Source organism: Meles meles, chromosome 5, assembly GCF_922984935.1.
Source record: "Meles meles chromosome 5, mMelMel3.1 paternal haplotype, whole genome shotgun sequence".
In the NCBI taxonomy this organism is placed as follows: domain Eukaryota; kingdom Metazoa; phylum Chordata; class Mammalia; order Carnivora; family Mustelidae; genus Meles; species Meles meles.
In genome coordinates, this window is record NC_060070.1 from 22,363,681 (window position 1) to 22,373,260 (window position 9,580).

The following is a 9,580-nucleotide window of genomic DNA, read 5'->3' on the forward strand; positions in this document are numbered from 1 at the left end:
AAATTTTAACATTATTTGTTCCATTTCTTTGAAAAAAAATGGGTGGGATTTTGATAGGGATTGCATTAAATGTGTAGATTGCTTTAGGTAGCATAGACATTTTCACAATATTTATTCTTCCAATCCAGGAGCATGGAACATTTTTCCATTTCTTTGTGTCTTCCTCAATTTCTTTCATGAGCACTTTATAGTTTTCTGCATATAGATTCTTAGCCTCTTTGGTTAGGTTTATTCCTAGGTATCTTATAGTTTTGAGTGCAATTGTAAATGGGATTGTCTCCTTAATTTCTCTTTCATCTGTCTTGTTGTTGGTGTACAGAAATGCAACTGATTTCTGTGCATTGATTTTATATCCTGACACTTTACTGAATTCCTGTACAAGTTCTAGCAGTTTTGGAGTGGAGTCTTTTGGGTTTTCCACATATAGTATCATATCATCTGCGAAGAGTGATAGTTTGACTTCTTCTTTGTTGATTTGGATGCCTTTAATTTCCTTTTGTTGTCTGATTGCTGAGGCTAGGACTTCTAGTACTATGTTGAATAGCAGTGGTGATAATGGACATCACTGCTGTGTTCCTGACCTTAGCAGAAAAGCTTTCAGTTTTTCTCCATTGAGAATGATATTTGCGGTGGGTTTTTCATAGATGGCTTTGATAATATTGAGGTATGTGCCCTCTATCCCTACACTTTGAAGAGTTTTGATCAGGAAGGGATGCTGTACTTTGTCAAATGCTTTTTCAGCATCTATTGAGAGTATCATATGGTTCTCGTTCTTGCTTTTATTAATGTGTTCTATCACATTGATTGATTTGCGGATGTTGAACCAAACTTGCAGCCCTGGAATAAATCCCACTTGGTTGTGGTAAATAATCCTTTTAATGTACTGTTGAATCCTATTGGCTAGTATTTTGGTGAGAATTTTTGCATCTGTGTTCATCAAGGATATTGGTCTGTAGTTCTCTTTTTTGGTGGGATCCTTGTCTGGTTTTGGGATCAAGGTGATGCTGGCCTCATAAAATGAATTTGGAAGTTTTCCTTCCATTTCTATTTTTTGGAACAGTTTCAGGAGAATAGGAATTAGTTCTTCTTTAAATGTTTGGTAGAATTCCCCTGGGAAGCCGTCTGGCCCTGGGCTTTTGTTTGTTTGAAGATTTTTGATGACTGTTTCAATCTCCTTACTGGTTATGGGCCTGTTCAGGTTTTCTATTTCTTCCTGGTTCAGTTGTGGTAGTTTATATGTCTCTAGGAATGTATCCATTTCTTCCAGATTGTCAAATTTGTTGGTGTAGAGCTGCTCATAGTGTTCTTATAATTGTCTGTATTTCTTTGCTGTTAGTTGTGATCTCTCCTCTTTCATTCATGATTTTATTTATTTGGGCCCTTTCTCTTTTCCTTTTGATAAGTCTGGCCAGGGGTTTATCAATCTTATTAATTCTTTCAAAGAACGAGCTCCTAGTTTCGTTGATTTGTTCTATTGTTATTTTGGTTTCTATTTCATTGATTTCTGCTCTGATATTTATGATTTCTCTTCTCCTGCTGGGTTTAGGGTTTCTTTCTTGTTCTTTCTCCAGCTCCTTTAGGTGTAGGGTTAGGTTGTGTACTTGCAACCTTTCTTGTTTCTTGAGAAAGGCTTGTACCGCTATATATTTTCCTCTCAGGACTGCCTTTGCTGTGTCCCACAGATTTTGAACTGTTGTGTTTTCATTATCATTTGTTTCCATGAATTTTTTCAATTCTTCTTTAATTTCCTGGTTGACCCATTCATTCTTTAGAAGGATGCTGCTTAGTCTCCATGTATTTGTGTTCTTTCCAAATTTCCTCTTGTGATTAAGTTCTAGCTTCAGAGCATTGTGGTCTGAAAATATGCAGGGAATGATCCCAATCTTTTGATACTGGTTGAGACCTGATTTAGGACCCAGGATGTGATCTATTCTGGAGAATGTTCCATGTGCACTAGAGAAGAATGTGTATTCTGTTGCTTTGGGATGAAATGTTCTGAATATATCTGTGATATCCAGCTGGTCCAGTGTGTCATTTAAGGCCTTTATTTCCTTGTTGATCTTTTGCTTGGATGATCTGTCCATTTCAGTGAGGAGAGTGTTAAAGTCCCCTACTATTATTGTATTATTATTGATGTGTTTCTTGATTTTGTTATTAATTGGTTTATATAGTCGGCTGCTCCCACGTTAGGGGCATAGATATTTAAAATTGTTAGATCTTCTTGTTGGACAGACACTTTGAGTATGATATAGTGTCCTTCCTCATCTCTTATTATAGTCTTTGGCTTAAAATCTAATTGATTTGATATAAGGATTGCCACCCCAGCTTTCTTCTGATGCCCATTAGCATGGTAAATTGTTTTCAACCCCCTCACTTTAAATCTGGAGGTGTCTTCGTGTCTAAAATGAGTTTCTTCTAGGCAACATATAGATGGGTTTTGTTTTTTATCCATTCTGATACCCTGTGTCTTTTGGTTGGGGCATTTAGCCCATTAACATTCAGGGTAACTATTGAGAGATATGAATTTAGTGCCATTGTATTACCTGTAAGGTGACTGTTACTGTATATTGTCTCTGTTCCTTTCTGATCTACTACTTTTAGGCTCTCTTTTTGCTTAGAGGACCCCTTTCAGTATTTCCTGTAGAGCTGGTTTGGTGTTTGCAAATTCTTTCAGTTTTTGTTTGTCCTGGAAGCTTTTTATCTCTCCTTCTATTTTCAATGATAGCCTAGCTGGATAGAGTATTCTTGGCTACATGTTTTTCTCATTTAGTGCTCTGAATATATCATGCCAGCTCTTTCTGGCCGGCCAGGTCTCTGTGGATAAGTCTGCTGCCAATCTAATATTTTTACCATTGTATGTTACAGACTTCTTTTCCCGGGCTGCTTTCAGGATTTTCTCTTTGTCACTAAGACTTGTAAATTTTACTATTAGGTGATGGGATGTGGACCTATTCTTGTTCATTTTGAGGGAGGTTCTCTGCACCTCCTGGATTTTGATGCTTGTTCCCTTTGCCATATTAGGGAAATTCTCTCCAATAATTCTCTCCAATATACCTTCTGCTCCCCTCTCTGTTTCTTCTTCTTCTGGAATCCCAATTATTCTAATGTTGTTTCGTCTTATGGTGTCACTTATCTCTCGAATTCTCCCCTCATGGTCCAGTAGCTGTTTGTCCCTCTTTTGCTCAGCTTCTTTATTCTCTGTCATTTGGTCTTCTATATCACTAATTCTTTCTTCTGCCTCATTTATCCTAGCAGTGAGAGCCTCCATTTTTGATTGGACCTCATTAATAGCTTTTTTAATTTCAACTTGGTTGGATTTTAGTTCTTTTATTTCTCCAGAAAGGGCTTTTATATCTCCAGAGAGGGTTTCTCTAATATCTTCCATGCCTTTTTCGAGTCCAGCTAGAACATTGAGAATCGTCATTATGAAGTCTAGATCTGACATATTACCAATGTCTGTATTGATTAGGTCCCTAGCCTTCGGTACTTCCTCTTGTTCTTTTTTTTTTTTGTAGTAAATTTTTCCACCTTGTCATTTTGTCCAGATAAGAGTATATGAAGGAGCAAGTAAAGTACTAAAAGGGTGGCAAAGGCCCCAGAAAAATGCGCTTTCACCAAATCAGAAGAGACCCCAAATCGTAGGGGAGAGAAAGGGGATAAAAAGAGGTTCAGAAAAAAAAAAAAGAAAAAATTAAAAAAAGAAAACAAATATAGAAAAAATATAAAAAAGAAAGAAAAATATATATATTAGATAAACTAGTTAAAAAAACATTAAAAAAGAAAAGGGTAAAAGTTTAAAAAAATTTAGCAGAAGAAAAAAGAAAAAAATAATTGAAAAAAAATTAAATTAACCACAAGACTAAAGAATCATTGGGAGAAAGCCATGAGTTCCATGCTTTGCTTTCTCCTCCTCTGGAATGCTGCTGCTGTCCTTGGTATTGAACCTGCTTTCTTTGGTAGATGAACTTTGTCCTGGCTGGATTTTTTTGTTGATCTTCTGGGGGAGGGGCCTGTTGTAGTAACTCTTAAGTGTCTTTGCCCAAGGCAGAAGTGCACCACCCTTACCAGGGGCCGGACTAAGTAATCCGCTCAGGTTCACTTTCTGGAGCTTTTGTTCCCTGAGCACTTTCTGTAGAGTTCGGGAGGATGGAATGAAAATGGCGGCTTCCCAGTCTCCGGCCCGGAGGAGCAGAGAGCCCAGGGCCCCGCTCCTCAGTGCGCCCCCAGAGGACAGCACCCAATCACTCCCATATCCCCGGCCTCCAGCCACGCTCTCGAGCTCACCTAGCCTGCGACCACTTCAAGGTAACCCGAGCTGAGAGCTCAGTCCTCGGCTCTGTCTCTGTAGCCGGCTTCCCTGCTCTAATGCCTGCGAGCTCTGCGACACTCCAACACCCCCGATCCTTCTGTGACCCTGCGGGACCTGGGGCCACTCTGACCCCGCGTGGGCTTCACCCCGGTTTAGCCTCTGGAAATGTCCCTCAGTGGAACAGACTTTTAAAAGTCCTGATTTTGTGCTCTGTTGCTCCACCGCTTGCCAGGAGCTGGCCCCTCCCCCCGCGGTCTATCTTCCCATCGTTTTGGATTCACTTCTCCGCCGGTCCTACCTTTCAGAAAGTGGTTGATTTTCTGTTTCTAGAATTGCTGTTCTTCTTCTCTTTGATCTCCCATTGGATTTGTAGGTGTTTGCAATGTTTAGATAAGCTATCGAGCTGATCTCCTGCTACCTGATGTAGTCTCAGCCTGCTACTTCTCCGCCACCTTGAGTCTCCTCTCATGTAGTGTTTTTTGAATATGGAAATTATCTTATTAATTGCCCCTCTCAGTCCTTGTCACTACTTTCTCCTACTCCCAAGGTTTAAGGGGTCCAGGTTAGGAGTCTCCTAACTACATGGTCATTTAAAATTCCTTTGAGTTTTTAAAGTGATCCTAGGTCAAAGGAGATAAAGATCCCCAGAGTTCAATTTGGGAATTCAGAAAAGCAACTAAAAGAAGTCAACTTATCAAATTCACAAATGAAACTGAAAATCAACAATAGATAGACTTTTCAGTATAGAAAACAGAATGTGCAGTGTGATTGTATTTTGAAAATATATATTGGGTGGGACTTCTGCCTATGGCAGAGTGAAAGGTTGACAAATTCCCACCCCCCAAAAATAAAATACAAAACTGACCAAAACGGCAAAAACAATTTCAGGGTCTGGGAAATCAAGCAAAGGGAAAGAACAAATTGAGAAGCATTTAGTCATGAGAAGCTGCTAACCTTTTAGGTTAAAATGATGAGATGAGAGTCTGAGGCCTTCATGGGCTCCCTTCCCTGTGCCCCCAACACATCTAGCCTGGTCATTTTACCTGCACCATACTGGCTGTGAAAACCAGCAGTCTCACTGTCAGACGGAGGTAGATTTGATTTGGAGTGAAAGGTGAAAACCCATATCCAGCAGTTTTACTGTCAGTACAAGCAGCAAACTCAGTAGGATTTAAAAAGGAAACTTAGAAGGGCGGCTAGCCTGAGACTGCAGTCCTGATTGGAGTGAGTGGCTGACCAGTCAGACATTTAATGGGGAAACCCCAGAAATAAGAGAGCCATAGTAAAGCTATGTAAGTTCTCCATGAATCTCTAGTTGACCAAGAAACTATGCATATTTACAAAGAAGAGTCAAGAAAGCCTGGAAGAAAGTACAAGTCAGGCAGACTTGAAAACTGACTGACCTTTAAATGCATTCTTCAACCCACATACGGAGCCATCAACAGAGGATGGATCTTACAGGCTTAAGGTATTTGAGCATAACCTCTGCCCAGTCATCAACTGGCCACTAAATTATGCAGACAGGGACAATGCTTTGGGAACTAGGCTAAAACTAAATGTAAGAATTAAAAACAAAAAACTGAGCAGAAATATTCATAGCTGCACACTGAAGGAGACACAGATTCCACAGATTAAGTCCAGACAAGTTAATAAAAACAACACAGCCACCTCAGAAAAAGAAATTAGAATCCAGTGTTGCTATAGAATATTTTCGAAAATGTCAAATTTTCAAGAAACATGATGAGACATGAGAAGAACAAGAAATCTGATTCATACTCTAAAAAAAGGTGCCCCATACTCAAAACAAAACAAAATAAGAGAAACTCTCTGAGTAGGTCCAGAAACTAGATTTAGCAGAAAAAAAATGTCAAAATAGCTATTATAAATATGTTTAAAGAACTAGAGGAAACTGCACTTAAGAACTAAAGAACAGTTCAGTGACAATGACTTGACAAGTAGAGAATCACAACAAAGAAGTATGCATTATAAAAAAGAACCTAATGGAAAATTCGAGTTGAAATATATAAAAATGGAAATTTAAAGCTCTAGTAGGAGAGGTCACAGAAGAAGAAAAAAATCAGTGAACTTGAATACAGATTATTAGAAATTATTCAATCTGAGAGACAGTGAAGAAAAATACTGAAGATAAGTAATCAGAGCCTCAGAGACTGGTGAGATAACACAAGGCATACAAACATACATGTAACTGGTGTCCCAGAAGGCTAAAAGAAAGAGTGGCAGAAAAATATTTTATAACATAATGGCTGAAAAATTCTCAAATTTGATGAAAACAGTAAACTACCAGACCCAGAAGCTTAACAAACTCCAAACAGAATAAATAAAAAGAGATCTACATCTAGACACATCATAGTCAAACTATTGGTAGCCAAATACAAAAGACAATCTTGAAACCTGTGAGAAAATGTCTCTATGTGCAAGGGAACAATAATGGTCGACTTCTTGTCAGAAACCATGGAAGCCAAAACACAATAGAATTAGATTCTCAGATTGCACAAAGGAAAAAGAAACACTGTCAGCTAAGAATTTTATATCTAGTAAAACTATCCTTTAACAATGAAAATGAAATATCCTTTAACAATGAAAATGAAATAAATATGTTCCCAGATAAAGATAGAAAGAATTTTTGTTGCTAGGTGACCAGCTTTATAAGGAATACTAAAGGAAGTTCTTCAGGCTGAAAGTAAGTGACACAAGATGGTAACTTGAATCCAGAGAAGAAATGAAGTATTTTACAAGGATGGTGCCAAAAGCAAAGAAGGAGATCCCTTCTCCTTCCCCAAAGCCAAAGCAAAGGCTCTGAAGGCAAAGATGTGGTGTTAAAATGTGTTCACAGCCACACACAGAAAGATCCACATATCACCTACTTTCTAATGGCCCAAGACATTGCAGCTGAGGGGCCAACCCCAATCTCTCTGGGAGAGTGCCTGGGGAGAAACAAGCTTGACCACTATGCTGTCATCAAGTTCCCCCTAACCACTGAGTCAGCCATGAAGAATTTAGAAGACAACAACTCACTGTGTTCACTGTGGATGTCAAGGTCAACAAGAACCAGATCACATAGACCATGAGGAAGCTCTGTGACATGATGTCCAGGGTCAATACCCTGATGAGGCCTGATGAACAGAAGAAGACATATATGTCTGGCTCCTCACTATGACGCTTTGGATGTTGCCAACAAAATTGGGTCATTCAAACTGAGTCCAGCTGGCTAATTCTAAATGTAAAGTTTTCATCATTAAAAAGAAAGGAAGAAAGGAAAGGAAAGGAAGGAAGGAAAAAAAGAAAGAGAAAGGAAAGAAAAGAATAGAAAAAAATGAAGAACATGGGAAACAGTAAACATGTGGGTAAATATAAAGGACTGTATAAGTATACTTTTTCTTCTCTTAATTTCTTTAAAAATCAATATGTTGTAAAGCTATAATATAACACTAAGATTAAGTTTATAATGAACACATATATAATACATAAACAAAAACTGCATAATGAAAGGGGGAATGGAGTTATATTGGAACAAGGTTGCTATATTTTACTGGAATTAAGTCAAGTAATTGACTTGAACAACTAGATTATGACAAGGTAAGGTTTTAATCCCTAGAGGAATCATTAATAAATTTTAAAAATACTTTAAAAATCAACAATAAAGATGTTGCACTTAAAATATTTGTTTAATACAAAAGAAAACAGCAAAAGAGCAACAGAAGAACAAAAATACCTGCAACATATAGGAATTAAATAGCAAAATGATAGACATAATCCAATCCTATCACTAATCACATTAAATTACATTACTCATCATCCAACGAAAAGACAGAAATTCTGGGGTGCCTGGGTGGCTCAGTCATTAAGCATCTGCCTTTGGCTCAGGTCATGATCCCAGGATCCTGGGATTGAGTCCCACATTGGCTCCCTGCTCAGCAGGAGAGTCTGCTTCTCCCTCTCCCACTCTCCCTGCTTGTGTTCCCTCTCTTGCTGTGTCTCTCTGTCAAATAAGTAAATAAAATCTTAAAAAAAAAAGAAAAGACAGAAATTCTTACATTGGGTATAAAATAAGATTCAATAATCTGCTGTCTCTAAGAGGCAAATTTTAGATTTAAGGATAAAAATAGACCATAAAATGATGGAAAAATGTTTGCTCTATAAACAGTAAACATAAGAGAGATGGAATGGCTATATTAATATCAAACAGACTTTTTTTTAATGATTTATTTATTTGAGAGAGAATGAGAGAGAGAGAGAGAGAACATGAGAAGGGGGAGTGTCAGAGGGAGAAGCAAACTCCCAGCCAAGCAGGAAGCCCAATGCGGGACTCGATCCCAGAATTCCAGTATGATGACCCGAGCCAAAGGCAGTCGCCCAACCAACTGAGCCACCCAGGTGACCTCAAACAGACTTTAAAACAAGCTATATATGAGAGACAGAGGGAGGTATTTCACAATACTTAAAATCTCAATAAATCAGGAAGATATAAGTATATACACACCTAAAACAGAACCCCAAAATATATGAAGCAAAAATTGACAGAATTGAAGGAAGAAATTGACAATTTTCAGGGTGGAGTCTGTTTGATATTTTCTCACTCTCCTCTTCCCCTCCTCTCTCTGTAAGATAAATATATAAATAAAATCTTTTTTAAAAGGAAAATTCAAAACATAATTAACTTAAAAGAGAACATATTAAAATTTATGAACTGCTGCTAAAGCAGTGGTGGGGAGGAATTCACACCCAATACTTCTATTAAAAAAGAAGAGATATTGGGTTACCTGCATAGCACAGTCGGGTTAAGCATCCGACTCCTGGTTTCAGTGCGGGTCGTGATCTCAGGGTCATGGGATCAAGCCCAGGGTTGGGCCCACACTCAGCACTGAGTCTGCTTGAGATTCTCTCTCCCTCTCCCTCCTACCTCCCCACCATGCTCACTTGCACACACACTCTCTCTAAAATAAATAAGATAAATCTTAAAAAAAGAAGAAATATTATGAGCCAATTACCTCAATGTTCATCTTAAGAAATTATAAAACAAGATCAAATGAAACCTTAAGTAAGTGGAAGAAAGGAAAAAATAAAGATCAATGTGGAGATCAATAAAATAAAAAACAGAAAAGTAACACAGAAATCAATTCAATTAAACCAAAACTATGTACTTTGAAAAGATTTTTTTTTTTAAAGATAAACCTTTAGTTAGAGTTGGAGGGAACAACAAGAGGGAAGACAAATTATCAGCATCAACAATGAAAGAGGAAATATCACTAC